Genomic DNA, 17191 nt, shown 5'->3' with positions numbered 1-17191 from the left:
TGAAACTCATATGTTTGTGGGACAGGCCCCACACCGCACAGGAGTTTTGGCGGGGTATAGAACAACAGACCGACGAGTGGTTGCTGCCGGTGAGCCTCAAGCCCGGCCTGGTGGTGTGCGATAATGGGCGAAATCTCGTTGCAGCTCTGGGACTAGCCGGTTTGACGCACATCCCTTGCCTGGCGCATGTGCTGAATTTGGTGGTGCAGAAATTCATTTACAACTACCCCAACATGTCAGAGCTGCTGCATAAATTGCGGGCCGTCTGTACAAGCGCACGTTGGTAGACGCGCTACTGAGAGCATTCCCAAATGTCACAGGGGAACAAGTGGAAGCCCAAGGCGAAGGCAGAGGAGGAGCAAGAGGTCGCCAACGCAGCTGTGTCACGGCCAGCTCCTCTGAGGGCAGGGTTAGCATGTCAGAGATGTGGAAAAGTTTTGTCAACACGCCACAGCTAACTGCACCACCACCTGATACGGAACGTGTTAGCAGGAGGCAACATTTCACTAACATGGTGGAGCAGTACGTGTGCACACCCCTCCACGTACTGACTGATGGTTCGTCCCCATTCAACTTCTGGGTCTCCAAATTGTCCACGTGGCCAGAGCTAGCCTTTTATGCCTTGGAGGTGTTGGCCTGCCCGGCGGCCAGCGTTTTGTCTGAACGTGTATTCAGCACGGCAGGGGGCGTCATTACAGACAAACGCAGCCGCCTGTCTACAGCCAATGTGGACAAGCTGACGTTCATAAAAATGAACCAGGCATGGATCCCACAGGACCTGTCGATCCCTTGTGCAGATTAGACATTTATAACTACCTCCCCTTAACCATATATTATTGTACTCCAGGGCACTTCCTCATTCAATCCTATATTAATTTTCATTTTACCATTATATTGCGGGGCAACCCAAAGTTGAATGAACCTCTCCTCTGTCTGGGTGCCGGGGCCTACAAATATCTGACAGTGGCCTGTTCCAGTGTTGGGTGACGTGAAGCATGATTCTCTGCTATGACATGAAGCCTGAATCTCTGCTATGGGACCTCTCTCCTCTGTCTGGGTGCCGGGGCCTAAATATATGACAATGGACTGTTCCAGTTTGGGCTGACGTGAAGCCTGATTCTCTGCTATGACATGAAGACTGATTCTCTGCTGACATGAAGCCTGAATCTCTGTTATCGGACCTCTCTCTTCTGTCTGGGTGCCGGGGTCTAAATATCTAACAGTGGGGGGTCTAAATATCTGACAGTGGCCTGTTCCAGTGGTGGGTGACATAAAGCCAGATTCTCTGCTATGGGACCTCTCTCCAATTGATATTGGTTAGTTTTTATTTATTTTATTTTTATTTTGATTCATTTCCCTATCCACATTTGTTTGCAGGGGATTTACCTACATGTTGCTGCCTTTTGCAGCCTTCTAGCCCTTTCCTGGGCGGTTTTACAGCCTTTTTTGTGCCGAAAAGTTTGGGTCCCCATTGACTTCAATGGGGTTCGGGTTCGGGACGAAGTTCGGGTCGGGTTCGGATCCCGAACACGAACATTTCCGGGAAGTTCGACCGAACTTCTCGAACCCGAACTTCCAGGTGTTTGCTCAACTCTACTCCTAGATCAAGATTATAATATTTTTATTTTTACATATTTTATGTTATTTAAAGTATTTGTCATGCTCTTATCCACATTTTGATGCCATTTGCAGCCCTCTAGCCATTTCCATTAAATTTTTTCAGCCATTTTAGTGCTCAAAATTTCGGGTCCCCATTGACTTCAATGGGGTTCAGGTCAAGTTCGGGTCCCGAACTCAAACTTTTTTGTGAAGTTCGGATGAACATTCAGGTGTCCGCTCAACTTTACTTGTAACAAGTAAAATATACAAAACTCAAAAATCATTTGTAATCCAACATGAGGTGTGGCTTGTCTGATAGATGGAGTCCATGAAGTCCAGGCACAAAAAGGGTAGATAAAGAAGCCAATAATGTAAACAATAAACATTAGGCAATGTTTCTTACCAGTCAAAGTGTGTCCATGGCTTGGCTTCTATAGTCTATGCAGCTAAATATTTACTTTGAGAATTCCCAATAACGGGACGGTGGCACACCCTTGTTGGTCCATTGGGATCTCCGCAAGGACAATTCAGAGTCGTTGGGGGCTGAAATAGAGTCTTGGGTTTGTGAAGGAGGATCAGGCAACGAACTTGGTTCTGTAGATGCATGGGTCTCTGCAACTGGCATCAGGATTTGGATTAGAGGCTGAAAGAACCACTGAAAGGGGTCAAGCATGGAAGGCAACTCTGTTGGAGTCTCTCTTCTGAAGACAATGATAGCTCGGGTGACCTATCCTCTTCTCTTGGCTGTTCCTGAACAGCTTCCTATAGGCATTTCTTGAGCCTGTTGCGATGTACTCGCTGAGTAACTTTATCCTCTCTCTGGATTTCGTAGACCCCTGATGACTCACGTTCCCAGCGACTATACAGCTTGTTTACTGGGTGATTGTTTTTTAGCCAGACCTGGTCTCCAGGCTGTAAGGGCTCAGCATGTGCATGCATATCAAAGTCCTGAGTTGTATGAGTTGTATTGTTGTACAGGTACACCAATTCAGGGAGAAGTAAAGGCCATTCGGCCCTCTTGTGAGGTGGCACAGCTTTGAGCATGTTGATCAGTGTTAGGTTCATCTTTTCACACAGCCCTTTCCCCTGAGGTTGGTATGCAGTGGTCCTCAGTTTTTTGCAGTTGTACAAGGCACAAAGATCATAGAATAACTGCGACTCGAATGCAGGTTCCTGGTCAGTGAGTATCTGGTCAGGACACCCATCCGGCAGAATGAAGCTCTTCCACATGGCCACTAACATAGATGCTGGCGGAAACCCTGATCAACGTAAGGCCCGCAATCTTTAGTGTAGGTAGCATCTGTAACATCCCAGTGTACGACTTTGTCTCCACAATGTTCACCCAGTGTGCGTCAGGAAAATGTAGCGTCCCTGGCCGAATGCACTTGTCCATGTGTCCGTGGTTAAGTGGACCTTCCCAGTAACTGTGTTGGTCAGGGCATGTGTGATGTTACGGGACAAATGTTGGTGTAAGACAAGCATGGCACACCTTGAAAAATAGTGGCAGCTGGGGACTGCGGAATGCGGGATGGCCGCCAACATCAGGCTGCGGAAGGCCTCAGTGTCCACAAGCCTAAATGGCAACATTTCCAGGGCAGTAATTTGGAAAGCTGCACATTTAGTGCTATGGCCTGTGAGTGGGTGGCTGGTTAATTGCTCTTGTGTTCAAATGCCTGGGGTAAGGACATCTGGACTCTGCGCTGGGACACGGAAGTGGATGTGGTCGCTGATGGTGCTTGCAAAGGTCCAGGTGCAGGGCCGGAGGCATCCGAGCATGCACCTTCGACAGGCGATTGGCCAGCATGTAACACAGGGGAAGAGGAGGCAGTGGTGTGACCCGCAGACACAGATTGCGGACCCAGGCGTTCTTCCCACTTATCACAGTGCTTGGATGCCATGTGGCGGATTATGCTGGTGGTGGTGAGGTTGCTCTTGTTCACATCCCGGCTCATTTTATTACGGCACAGGTTGCAAACTACTATTCTTTTGTCATCCGCACTATTCTCTAAAAAGGGCCAGACTGAGGAACATCTACCCCTTGGCAAGGGAGATTTCCGCAAGGGGGTGCTCCGTGCAACAGTCGCATGCCTGTTTGGCGTGGCCAGCCTTCTCCCTTATGCCACCCCACTGCCTCTATAATAATGGTCTGGGGTGTTTTTTCCTTCAGTGGAACAATGGAGCTTCAGGAAGTGCAGGGGCGTCAAACTGCCGCTGGCTATGTCCACATGTTGCAGAGAACATTCCTCATGACTGAGGGCCCTCGTCTGTGTGGTAACAACTAGGTTTTTCAACATTACAACGCTACAGTACACAATGCCCGCAGGACAAGGGACTTTTTCCAGGAGAATAACATCACTCTCTTGGCCAAACCTGCGTGTTCCCCTAATCTAAATCCAATTGAGAACCTTTGGGGATGGATGGCAAGGGAAGTTTACAAAAATGGACAACAGTTCCAGACAGTAGATGGCCTTCGTGCGGCCGTCTTCACCACTTGGAGAAATGTTCCCACTCACCTCATGGAAACGCTTGCATCAAGCATGCCGAAACAAATTTTTGAAGTGATAAACAATAACGGCGGAGCTACGCATTACTGAGTTCATGTTTGGAAGTTGAATTTCTGTTTTGGGGGGGGGTTTAGTTTTTTTTTGGAGGTGTGGTCCTAAACTTTTGATCAGCTGAAAAACAGCCTGTTTCAGTTTATTCGTTGTTTTCATTAAATTGAATGCTCAAAAAATGTTTTGTCTCACTCCCATTTCTTCTTGTTGCATGTTGAAGCTCTACTTGGAACCTTGTTAAGATCCAGCCATGATAAATATGATTTTTTCCCATTTTTCAAGTGGTCTTAAACATTTGATCAGGACTGTATTGTTTATTGCGTGGGCACATTAGCATGTATATGACGTCCGTGGAATTACATGTCAGGCAGTCGTTGATGTGATGGCTGAATGTGTTTTGTGTTGAACGGACTTCTGTTGTTTTCTTGGGGAATTTGGTTATTTTGCAATTGCTGCAGAAACCACATCTATGGAACCGTTTTATTGATAGCCAATTGTTCGCGATTCCTTTCTTTTTTTGTTTAACGGTTGGTGCTGTGGCGAAACCAACCTCGCCACTGGGTTTTGGAGGGGCCTGTTTGCCAGCCTCTTGCCTCAGGATTATGGCCCATACTAACTTTGAAGGAGAAGACAGACCGGCCGCACAGCTTAAATCTGTGGAACTGTTATGGGCAGGAAAGCCATGCTCGCGGCCGGCCATATGTGACTTCCATGGAATTTGGTATCCCCTGCTCGGATCTGGGTGATTTTTGGATATGTTGTTCACCCAGATCAGAGCTATCAATGGATGTATACATTATGGGGAAATGTAGTGTTTTGAGGTGTTTTCTGTGTTTTGGGAAAAATGTGTGGTTTCTGTCTGTGAGTGATTAAGTTAGCCCATTATGCTTGGTAATTGTATTACAGGCATAGCCCAATATGTTTTGGTAATTGTATTTTGTTGATTGCGTCAAAGACAATGCCAGTGTGTTTGTTAATTGCATCTCAGACAATGCCAGTGTGTTTGTTAATTGCGTCTCAGACAATGCCAGTGTGTTAGTTAATTGTGTCTCAGACAATGCCAGTGTGTTTGCTGAATAGGGTTAGTTTTGCGTTTAAACTGTACAGGATTGGCTGCTATGTCATGTCATCAGTATGTCATGTGTATATAAGTCAATGCTGTGTGTTCAATAAAGAGTTGCTGTTTTACATTCAACATAGAGCCTCATCTCATGTGTGTGGGGATTGCTATACGTGTATACTCCCCTGGCTATTACTTCTAGTTCTTGTAAGAGCTGTTCCTGTTCCTGGTTCCTGTGGTGGTATCGGTGTCGAGCGGAGTGCTTGGAGTCCTCGGGAGCCTCTGGGAGCATCAATCAACGGAGGTACGCAGTCGGGGTGTCAGGAGATCCTTTACATTGGTGGCAAGCGGTGGGATCGTTCCCACAGCCAGAAGGACAGCTACAGGAGACACCATTCCATGGATTTTACAATTTGAGGGCAACGCATGTCCTAGTACAGCGACCCTGACAGCACCAGAATGGAAACAGCAGTGGAGTACGATGAGGGTGTAATGGATGACCGAGATACAGCCCGCAAAGGCATCTGGTACCAGGCACTGGGTATTGTGGAGTATCTGCGGGACGAGAGACTCCCCACAGAAGACCAGTGGTTACAGAAGCGAGTAGCCCTGCGAATGCCCTTCCTGGGAGAGCAGCCCTGGGAGGAATGGGTAAATGAATTGGAACTCCTAGCATGGCACTGGGAGCATCCATCAATGGAGGTACGCAGTCGGGGTGTCAGGAGATCCGTTACAGGTGCTATTTTGATTCCTAAGTTGGGTGCTTTTGTACAATTTTTGGTGTGGTGTTCAATAGTGGGCCAATGATTTTGTCTTTTAATAAGTGGTGCCAGTGTTTGTTGATAATTTTTTCGATTGTTTTGTGTCGTGTGTTGTAAGGTAAGATGAGTCGCATTTCTTCATTTGGTTGTGTGGATTTTGTCAGATTTTCTTGATCTCTAAAGAATTCTTGTCTATCCGTTTTTCTAACTTTTTCTAATGAGTTGTTGATTATTTTCTCTGGATATGTTTTTAACTATAAATCTTTGTTTCATGTGTGTTGCCTCTTCCTCAAATTTTTTATTATCCATACAATTGCGTTTAAGATGTCTAAATTGGCTTGTGGGCATTGGTTAACCATTTTCGGAGATGGTAGCTGGAAAAAAGGATGTGACAGTTTTTCATGATGGGTTTTTGATATGTGCTGCATGTGAGTTGAGTGTCATTAATTTTGATCAAAAGGTCGAGAAATTCTATTTGTGTTTTGATAATTTTGTTTGAGAATTTTAGTTTGAGGTTATTTGTATTTATGTTTTCTAGAAAGGATTGTAGTGCGGTATCAGTGTCTTGCCCGATGAATATGATGTCGTCTATGTACCGTTTTCAGAGCACCAGACTGCCCCCCATGAGTGGTTACACAACATCTTCTTCCTATTGGGACATGAAGATGTTGGCGTAGCTAGGGACAATCCTGATGCCCATGGCAGTAACTCTTGTTTGTAAGTAATAGTCTGATTCGTATACAAAATAATTGAGTGTAAGTATGTATCGAACTCCAGTGATGATGAAGTCAATTTGTTCCTCTTTTAGTTGTTTGATGTTTGTTAGGTGTTTTTTGAGTGATTGGATTCCTTTTTCATGGTCTATAATGGTGTAAAATGAATTTACATCTAATGTGCCTAAGGTCCAATTTGGTTGATAGTCCAGTGTTTCAAGGATGGTAATTATTTCGGTGGTGTCTTTTATGTAAGAGGGGATGATTTTAACGAATAGTTGTAATACACTCACCTAAAGAATTATTAGGAACACCTGTTCTATTTCTCATTAATGCGATTATCTAGTCAACCAATCACATGGCAGTTGCTTCAATGCATGTAGGGTTGTGGTCCTGGTCAAGACAATCTCCTGAACTCCAAACTGAATGTCAGAATGGGAAAGAAAGGTGATTTAAGCAATTTTGAGCGTGGCATGGTTGTTGGTGCCAGACGGGCCGGTCTGAGTATTTCACAATCTGCTCAGTTACTGGGATTTTCACGCACAACCATTTCTAGGGTTTACAAAGAATGGTGTGAAAAGGTTAAAACATCCAGTATGCGGCAGTCCTGTGGGCGAAAATGCCTTGTTGATGCTAGAGGTCAGAGGAGAATGGGCCGACTCATTCAAGCTGATAGAAGAGCAACGTTGACTGAAATAACCACTCGTTACAACCGAGGTATGCAGCAAAGCATTTGTGAAGCCACAACACGCACAACCTTGAGGCGGATGGGCTACAACAGCAGAAGACCCCACTGGGTACCACTCATCTCCACTACAAATAGGAAAAAGAGGCTACAATTTGCACAACCTCACCAAAATTGTACTGTTGAAAACTGGAAAAATGTTGCCTGGTTTGATGAGTCTCGATTTCTGTTGAGACATTCAAATGGTAGAGACCGAATTTGGCGTAAACAGAATGAGAACATGTATCCATCATGCCTTGTTACCACTGTGCAGGCTGGTGGTGGTGGTGTAATGGTGTGGGGGATGTTTTCTGGGCACACTTTAGGCCCCTTAGTGCCAATTGACCATCGTTTAAATGCCACGGGCTACCTGAGCATTGTTTCTGACCATGTCCATCCCTTCATGACCACCATGTACCCATTCTCTGATGGCTACTTCCAGCAGGATAATGAACCATGTCATAAAGCTCGAATCATTTCAAATTGGTTTCTTGAACATGACAATGAGTTCACCATACTAAAATGGCCCCCACAGTCACCAGATCTCAACCCAATAGAGCATCTTTGGGATGTGGTGGAACGGGAGCTTCGTGCCCTGGATGTGCATCCCTCAAATCTCCATCAACTGCAAGATGCTTTCCTATCAATATGGGCCAACATTTCTAAAGAATGCTATCAGCACCTTGTTGAATCAATGCCACGTAGAATTAAGACAGTTCTGAAGGCAAAAGGGGGTCCAACACCGTATTAGTATGGTGTTCCTAATAATTCTTTAGGTGAGTGAATTTTGTCAATGTATTGTGATAAATTTGATGTTATTGAACCTATTCCAGAAATTATTGGTCTTCCTGGTGGTGTGGTTGGATTCTTGTGGATTTTTGGTATGCAGTACAAAGCTGGTGATCCTGTTTGAGTTGTTATGAATTTATATTCTCTTTCCAATAGGATTCCTTTTTCTTGTTCTGTGTTGCAAAGGTCTATTAGTTTTTTTGTTGAATTCTTATGTGGGGTTGAATTCTAGTTTTCTATATGTTTCTTGATCAGATAGTTGGCGTCTACATTCATAGTTGTACATGTCGGAGTCTAGTAGGACTATGGCTCCTCCTTTATCGGCTGGTCTTATTGTAATTTCTTCCATTTCCTGTAGTTGTTTCATGGCTTCTTTCTCTTTTTTTGTTAAATTGTTAGTAGTTGGGTGTTTCTTTAGTTTTCTAATGTCTAGTTCTACCATGGGATGGGAAATATAGTTCTGGCTGTGTTACCAGCACCTATATCTCCTCTCCCCAGGGGGCTCCCACTCCCCTCCCAACTAACAACACTACAGACAACACATGAAGCTACTACAAGACAACAAAAACATTTCAAACACATAAAGATAAAAATAACCTTAAAAGTAACAAAAACAAACAAAAAACACAAGAAAAACAAAAAATGCAAACAAACCGCAAATAAAACGCATGTGCGTTTTTATGACTAACAGTCAGCCACTACACATCTCATCAACAACAACCAAGAAAAAGATAAAAAAAATCACCACAAGAGGATACATCTACATCTTAAATACAAAAAAACACCAAAAAACACAAATAAATACATCAAAACCACACACAACACATATCCAATAGAAAAGAACTACAAATATTAAAAACCGCAAACAAAACGCAGTAAAAACACATGTGTCTTATGATCAATATTCAAGTACCACATACCCTACCAAATACAAAACAAGAAAAGATCAAGTAACCAATACACACAAACCCTCCAAAAAACGCACTGGAAACCAATTCACGTCTCTTATGAGATAACCAATTCACAAAAAAATTGCACACACACAAAAAAATCGCAAACACAAATATTGAACAAATGACAAAAAATCTCCATTCAAAGATTCCAAAAACCCACGACACAAAAAAAATAAATAAATCGAGACATCAAGGCAAATACAAAATTGCTTTCGAATAGATCAACCCTAAATGTTCTGGAATAGAACAACACTTCCAAACACCCCCATTCATGCGATTATCACTGCAATTTATCCAACAACACAAACAAATACCAAATTCGACAAAATCCAATCCGGATCTTCGAGATCACCCAATCAGACAATCGCAACACCCACTTTCAGCAAAACTGCTTTAAATACCCTCACAAGTTCCAGTACCTCACTACAAGCCACTGAGGAAGTAACAGATTAAAAAAAGCTCCGAAACGCATCTAATAAAGGAACTCGAGGGTCATATACATTTATTCCTATTTCCACCTTTTTTTTCTTATATAATTTCCACATCCGTTTTTTGGGGAAATCGTTCGAATTATCTTTCGAAAACCTTAAACCTTAAGAACCAGAAAGCGGATAACCAATTGCGATTCTACACTCCAAAAGCGAAATCCCGCCCGAAACTTAGGGACCAATCGCAACCACCGCCAGGAGTGACGTGTTACCCCGCCCTGTCACGTGAGATGCCACAACACACCCACAATAGACCACGTGGGATGCCTCGTAGGTTCCTGCAGGGCAAAGAAAGCGATCGGACGAGCGGAACAAAACACAGCAAATTGGTAAAGTACGATCTACTAAACATTTTTTAACCGACTCAAAGTGAAAATATACATCACTCCCAATTCTATTTTTCTATTTTTATTGTATTTTTATTTTTATCTTCACTTTTCACATTGCAAGTTTTTTACAACACATGAAACAATTTTTATGACTTTTTATGATTATCACAAGACTGCCATACGAATTCCTCTACAAATTCCTTTGAAGCCTAACCCCCTTTTTTTTTGTTTATATGCACATATCCTCACTGAAGTTCACACACTGCACCGAAGTTCTACCAAAAATGCACCGAAGTTCCACCCAAAATAGCTGCATTTGAAATACAGCCATTTTGGGCAAAGATATCTTTAATTCAGGCCTACAGTGGGTCAGGCCGTGTGAGATACACCCTCTACATACAGGGGTTTTTATTTCAGGTATTTGAAATACAGCCATTTTGGGCAAACAAATCTTTAATTGAGGCCTAGTCTGGTTCAGGCCATGTGAGATACACCCTTTACATACAGGGGTTTGAATCACGTATTTGAAATACAGCCATTTTGGGCAAACATATTTTTAATTGAGGCCTAGTCTGGTTCAGGCCATGTGAGATACACTCTTTACATACTGTCGTTTTATTCTACTATTAATTAAACACCCATTTAGGGCAAGAATCTTAAATTGCAGCCTAGTCTACATCTGTATGTGTGAGATACACCATTTAAATACGGTGGATCTATTCTGCTATTAAAAAAACACCCATTTAGGGGAAGGTCCTAAATTCGAGAAATATGAGAAGAGAGTCAAATAAGGGAAGTGGCCCAGGTCGTGGTGCTGCTGGTGGAGCTCCTGTTGCACGGAGAGGACGTGGTCAATCTGTGCCAGCTACACACTCAAGTTAAACCCCTTTCTCATGTGCGAGTAGGTGACAGACCCTGCAGCGGTATTTGGTCGGGCCTAATGCAGCTCTACGAATGGTGAGGCAAGAATAAGTATAGGCGATAGTAGATTGGGTTGCTGACAGTGGATCCAGTTCCTTCACATTGTCTCCCACCCAGTCTCCTGCCGAAAGACCACAGTTGGCACCTGCAGCCGATGTTCATCAGTCTTTCACCTCATCCCCTTGCAAATCAGCCAAGCAGACTGAGCCCCAAGTCATGCAGCAGGATCTTCTGCTTTTTGATGATCCTGTTAGCAGGGTTTCCCAGGGCCATCCACCTAGCCCTGCCCGAGAAGTGGAAGAGATAGAGTTCACCGATGCTCAACCACTTATCTTTCAAGATGAGTACATGGGAGGACCATCGCAGCACGTCTCGGATGATGACGAAACACAGGTGTCAACTGCTTGGGCTTTCAATCGTGTGCAGACCGAAAAGAAAGGCAGGGGTGAAGACTGGGTGGAAGATGATGTGTAGGACGATGAGGTCCTCGACCCCACATGGAATCAAGGTCATGTGAGTGACCTATGTAGTTCGGAGTAAGAGGGAGCAGGGTGCAAAAGCGGAGCGGCCATCCTCTAGACAGTACGCCTGCTACTGCCCACCGCAGCAAGGGATCGAGCACACCAAAGCCAGCTCCAAGGAGTTCCCTGTCGTGGCAGTTCTTCAGACAATGTGCTGACGACAAGATACAAGTGGTTTGCACGCTGTGCAATCAGAGCCTGAAGCGAGGCATAAACGCTCTCAACCTGAGGACAACCTGCATGACCAGGCATCTAGGGGGGTAGTTGTTTTAATGTGCAGTCTCCTCCTTCATAGTGAATAAACTGTGGTTGTCCGCATGGACTAACAATTAGCACAGTTAGCAATCAGTCAGTCCTGTTACACACCTACTAGTGTCTGCCTAACTTGCAGTGCTCCTAGCCGTTCAGTTTTTTAGCTGACCTGCTGTGTGTATGGGAGCCACTTGTTCCCCCTTGACAGAGGGTTGACGTCGACTAGGTCCCCTCTGCCTTACACTGCCAAACGGACAGCAGTATTAGAGCTAGCATTAGCCCTGCAAACGGCGACACTGTGGATCTTCAGTGAGAAGGTGGGAGTTAGTGCGCTCTCCCGGCCCTTCTCATTGTTGTATATCAAGTCAAATTCCTGTCGAAGTGGGGACTGTAATTTTAACTTTTAGGTTTTCGATCTGTAGAAAATTAATAAAGATAAGCAATTCATTCATCCACCTATTGATATTTAGGTTTTAGTATATTCAGAAATAAAAGTGAAGTTTTAAAGCAACACCTGGGTCAAGATAGGTCTCATTGCCTACGTTGGCACTAGTTTATTTAGTTGTTATAATACCTTACCCAGGTTAGGTCCTAAATATGATTATGGCATCTAAGTGCAAAGCACGAGCTGCAGTGGAGTAGACACCTCAAAAACCAAGAAAGGTCTCTGGCTCCTCCTGCTTCCTCTTCTGCTGCAGTCTCGGCCTCTTCATCCACCTCTAGAGTGACAGTGTCACCTGCCACCCCGCAAACAGAGGATCTGCCAGCAACACCACCATCTGGGTCACCAAGCATCTCCACAATGTCCCATGGAAGCGTTCAGCTCTCCATCTCCCAAACGCCGGAGAGGAAGAGGAAGTACCCCCCTAGCCACACGCGATCGCTAGCCCTGAATGCCAGCATTTCTAAATTTTGGCCTTTGAAATGCTGTCATTCCGTCTGTTGGAGACAGATACTTTTAAAGGCTTTATGGCGGTGGCTGTCCCACAGTACGTCAGGCCCAAAATCAGGTGTGCACTGCACAACGCCATCTGTGGCAAGGTGCACCTGACTACGGATATGTTGAACAGTAAGCACGGTCAGGGCCGTTATATCTCCATAACAGCACACTGGGTAAATACATAGGCGGCTGGGCCTGAGGCGGATAGCAGTTTGGCGCATGTCCTTCCACCACAGAGGATTGCAGGGCGCTTTAGTTTGCCTCCTGTTGCTTCCTCCTCCTACTCTGCTTCCTCATCCTCTACCAGCTCCTCATCAGGTCAGCGTAACACCTTCACCTCCAACTTCAGCACAGCCAGGGGTAAACGACAGCAGGCAGTTTTAAAACTTATCTGTTTGGGGGACTAGCCCCACACCGCGCAGGAGCTGTGGACGGGCTTTGAACAACAGACCTTTGAGTGTTTTGTGCCAGTCGGCCTCATGCCCGGCCTGGTTGTGTTCCATTAAGGGGCGAAATCTCGTAGCAGCTCTTTGGTCTAACCGGTTTTACGCACATCCCTTGCCTGGCGGTGTATAGTACCACTGCTATACCAAGTAGGCCGGTTAAAAAAATAATAATAATAATTTACATTTTCGGGTGAAATTCCACAATTTTTGAGTCTGAAGTACCACTGCTATACCTAGTAGATCAGTAAAAATAAATAAAAAAAATTGTCACTTACATTTTGTGGTGAAATAAACTCATTTTTGGGTGTATAGTACCACTGCTATACCTATTAGAAAGGTTAAACAAAAAATAATAATAATTGTCATTTACATTTTCTTGGGAAATTCACCAATTTTGGTGTGTATAGTACCACTGCTATACCTAGTAGATTGGTAAAAAAATAAAATAAAATTGTCAGTTAAATTTTATGGCAAAATTAACAAATATTTGGGTGTGATGTACCACTGCTATACCTAGTAGACCGGTAAAAAAAAAAAAAAAAAGTCAGTCATGTACCACTGCTGTACCTAGTAACACAGTAACATAATAACATAGTACATAAGGCCGAAAAAAGACATTTGTCCATCCAGTTCGGCCTGTTATCCTGCAAGTTGATCCAGAGGAAGGAAAAAAAAAAACTGTGAGGTAGAAGCCAATTTTCCTCACTTTAGTGGAATAAAACATTCCTTCCCTACTCCAATCAGGCATCAGAATAACTCCCTGGATCAACGGATCTAGTAGGATCTAGTACCTGGACCTTTGTGTGAACACACTTATACTACTGGATCTAGTAGCTATAGCCTGTAATATTATTACGCTCCAGAAATATATCCAGGCCCCTCCTAAACTCTTTTAGTTAACTCACCATCACCACCTCCTCAGGCAAAGAGCTCCATAGTCTCACTGCTCTTACCGTAGAGAGTCCCATAGTCTCACTGCTCTTACCGTAAAGAGTCCATAGTCTCACTGCTCTTACCGTAAAGAATCCTCTTCTATGTTTGTGGACAAACCTTCTTTCCTCCAGACGCAGAGGATGTCCCCTCGTCACAGTCACTGTCCTGGGGATAAATAGATGATGGGAGTGATCTATGTACTGACCCCTAATATATTTATACATAGTAATTAGATCTCCCCTCAGTTGTCTTTTTTCTAAAGTGAATAACCTTAATTTTGATAATCTTTCAGGGTACTGTATTTGCCCCATTCCAGTTATTACTTTAGTTTCCCTCCTCTGGACCCTCTCCAGCTCTGCTACGTATGTCTGCCTTGTTCACAGGAGCCCAGAACTGTACACAGTACTCCATGTGTGGTCTGACTAATGATTTGTAAAGTGGTATGACTATGTTCTCATCACGGGCATCTATGCCCCTTCTGATGCAACCCATTATCTAATTGGCCTTGGCAGCAGCTGCCTGACACTTTTCCATGTCAGTGTTACCGAGTGTTTTACCATTTAGTATGTACGGGTGACTTGCATTATTCCTTCCCATGTGCATAACTTTACATTTGTCAGCAAATGTAGTAGACAGGTTTTTTTTCTTTTTTTTAAAATAAATCTTTATTGTAGTTTTCCATTTTTTTACATAATTATTAAATAATCATCTTGTTATTGCATTATTGTATTAATACATTACATATAAATATTTCCCCAACCCCCACCCATGATATGCCGGTTGCTAAAAAGAAAGAAGAAAAAGAAAAAATAAAGGAAAAAAGGTATTGCTCTCCTCTCTCTCCCCCCTCCCCCCTGCCAACCCCCCAGTAGACAGGTTAAACAAAAAAAAAATTGTCAGTTATATATTCTGGTGAAATTCACAAATTTTTGGGTGTGATGTACCACTGTTATACCTAGTAGACCGGTTAAGAAAAAAAAAATTATCAGTTATATTTTTGGGTGAAATTCACCAATTTGTGGGTGTAATATATCCCTCCTCTATCCAGTTTAATAAACAGCTTAATAAATCTCAATAATTTTTCTGATACATTCTTGGGTTGACATTATACAATTTTAGATGTGAATAAACCCCTGCTCTGCACAGGTGACAGGGAATAAAATTTAATATATTATTCAGTAATTAATGCGCGCCACATCCTTTCATTCAATGCTTAAACTTTGAAAAGTTGTCCCACTTTTATGCTTTAATAATTTCTCCGATATTTCAACTCTATAATTTAAAATTTGAAAAAACAAATCCTCCCTTGGATGTGGTCTCTCTTTCTCACGCTCCCTCTCTGGCCTGGAACCCTGATTCCCCGCCACCCGTGATCACCATTGTAGGCGCATAAAAGAACATCAAAAGTTGATAGAGCAGATATCAAATTGGATCGTGAACATCATAGGGACGTGCGACATGTTGGGGCAGTAAGTGTGCACTCGCCTACACGAACTGACTGACAGGGGTCAGCCCCTACAACTTCTGGGTCTCCAAAATGGGCACATGGCCTGAGCTTGCCCTTTACACCTTGGAGGTGCTGGCCTGCCCTGCAGCCAATGTATTGTCTGAACGTGTGTTTAGCATGACTGGAGGGGGTTATCACAGGTTATATTTCCCAATGTTTTGGGGTGTACCCTAATTTTAAAAATTAAATTTAAAACTAAAAAGCAGTGTAGGCTACCTCCTCTTCCTCTACCGCCGCTTCCACCTACACCGCCACATCCACCGCCTCCTCAACCTCCTACTCCATATGGACCTCGTCCTCCTAGATCAAGATTATTATCATTTCCCTATACACATTTGTTTGCAGAGCACTTGCCATGCTCTTAACCACTTTTTAATGCCATTTTTAGACCTCTAGCCCTTTCCATGACATTTTTGCAGCCATTTTAGTGCTCAAAAGTTCAGGTCCCCATTGACTTCAATGGGGTTTGGGGTCAAGTTCGGGTCAAGTTCGGATCCCGAACTCAAACTTTTTTCTGAGGTTCGGCCGAGCCCGCCGAACCCGAACACCCAGGTGTCTGCTCAACTTTAATATTGACCAGTGGTTACAACCACTAGTGAAAGGAACTCCATCTTATATCAAAGATACAACTGAGATAATAAAAGTCCTGGAAACACTAGAATACGAGGATCACTTCATTATAGGAACTCTAGATGTTAGTTCACTTTACACAATGATAGAACACGATAAAGGACCTAGACGATTTCTTTAAAAAGAAGGAACAGTTGCAGGAGGCACAGATAGCCTTTCTTTTAGAGATGGTAAAATATATATTGTCTCATAACTATTTTGTGTTTGAGGGACAGTTCTACCTACAGATGACCAGTACCGCCATGGGCACCAGATTCGCCCCCAGCTATGCCAACTTGTTTTTGGCCCATTGGGAGGATGAGCTCATTTGTCCCAGGCTGGGGACGAGTCTGGTGCTCTGGCACCGGTATATTGATGACATTCTATTTGCAGGATAGTAGAGAATCACTGGATGATTTCCTGGCTGAATTAAATCACAACAATAGAAATTGAAGGTTTTCTCCCATAATGCAATACAATAAGCGGTTTTTCTGGATCTTAATATCCAAATAGAAGCTCCAAAAATAATTTGTAGCACTCAAACCAAATCAGTAGCAAGGAACAGCTACAGACGTGGACAAAATTGTTGGTACCCTTTGGTCAATGAAAGAAAAAGTCACAATGGTCACAGAAATAACTTTAATCTGACAAAAGTAATAATAAATTAAAATTCTATAAATGTTAACCAATGAAAGTCAGACATTGTTTTTCAACCATGCTTCAACAGAATTATGTAAAAAAATAAACTCATGAAACAGGCATGGACAAAAATGATGGTACCCCTAGAAAACACAGAACATAATGTGACCAAAGGGACATGTTAATTCAAGGTGTGTCCACTAATTAGCATCACAGGTGTCTACAACCTTGTAATCAGCCATTGGGCCTATATATATGGCTCCAGGTAATCACTGTGTTGTTTGGTGATATGGTGTGTACCACACTCGACATGGACCAGAGGAAGCAAAGGAAAGAGCTGTCTCAAGAGATCAGAAAGAAAATTATAGACAAGCATGTTAAAGGTAAAGGCTATAAGACCATCTCCAAGCAACTAGATGTTCCTGTGAGTACAGTTGCACATATTATTCATA

The sequence above is a fragment of the Bufo gargarizans genome, chromosome 1, assembly GCF_014858855.1.
Source record: "Bufo gargarizans isolate SCDJY-AF-19 chromosome 1, ASM1485885v1, whole genome shotgun sequence".
NCBI lineage: Eukaryota > Metazoa > Chordata > Amphibia > Anura > Bufonidae > Bufo > Bufo gargarizans.
The sequence above is the reverse complement of the archived record's forward strand: the minus strand, read 5'-3'. Positions refer to the sequence as shown.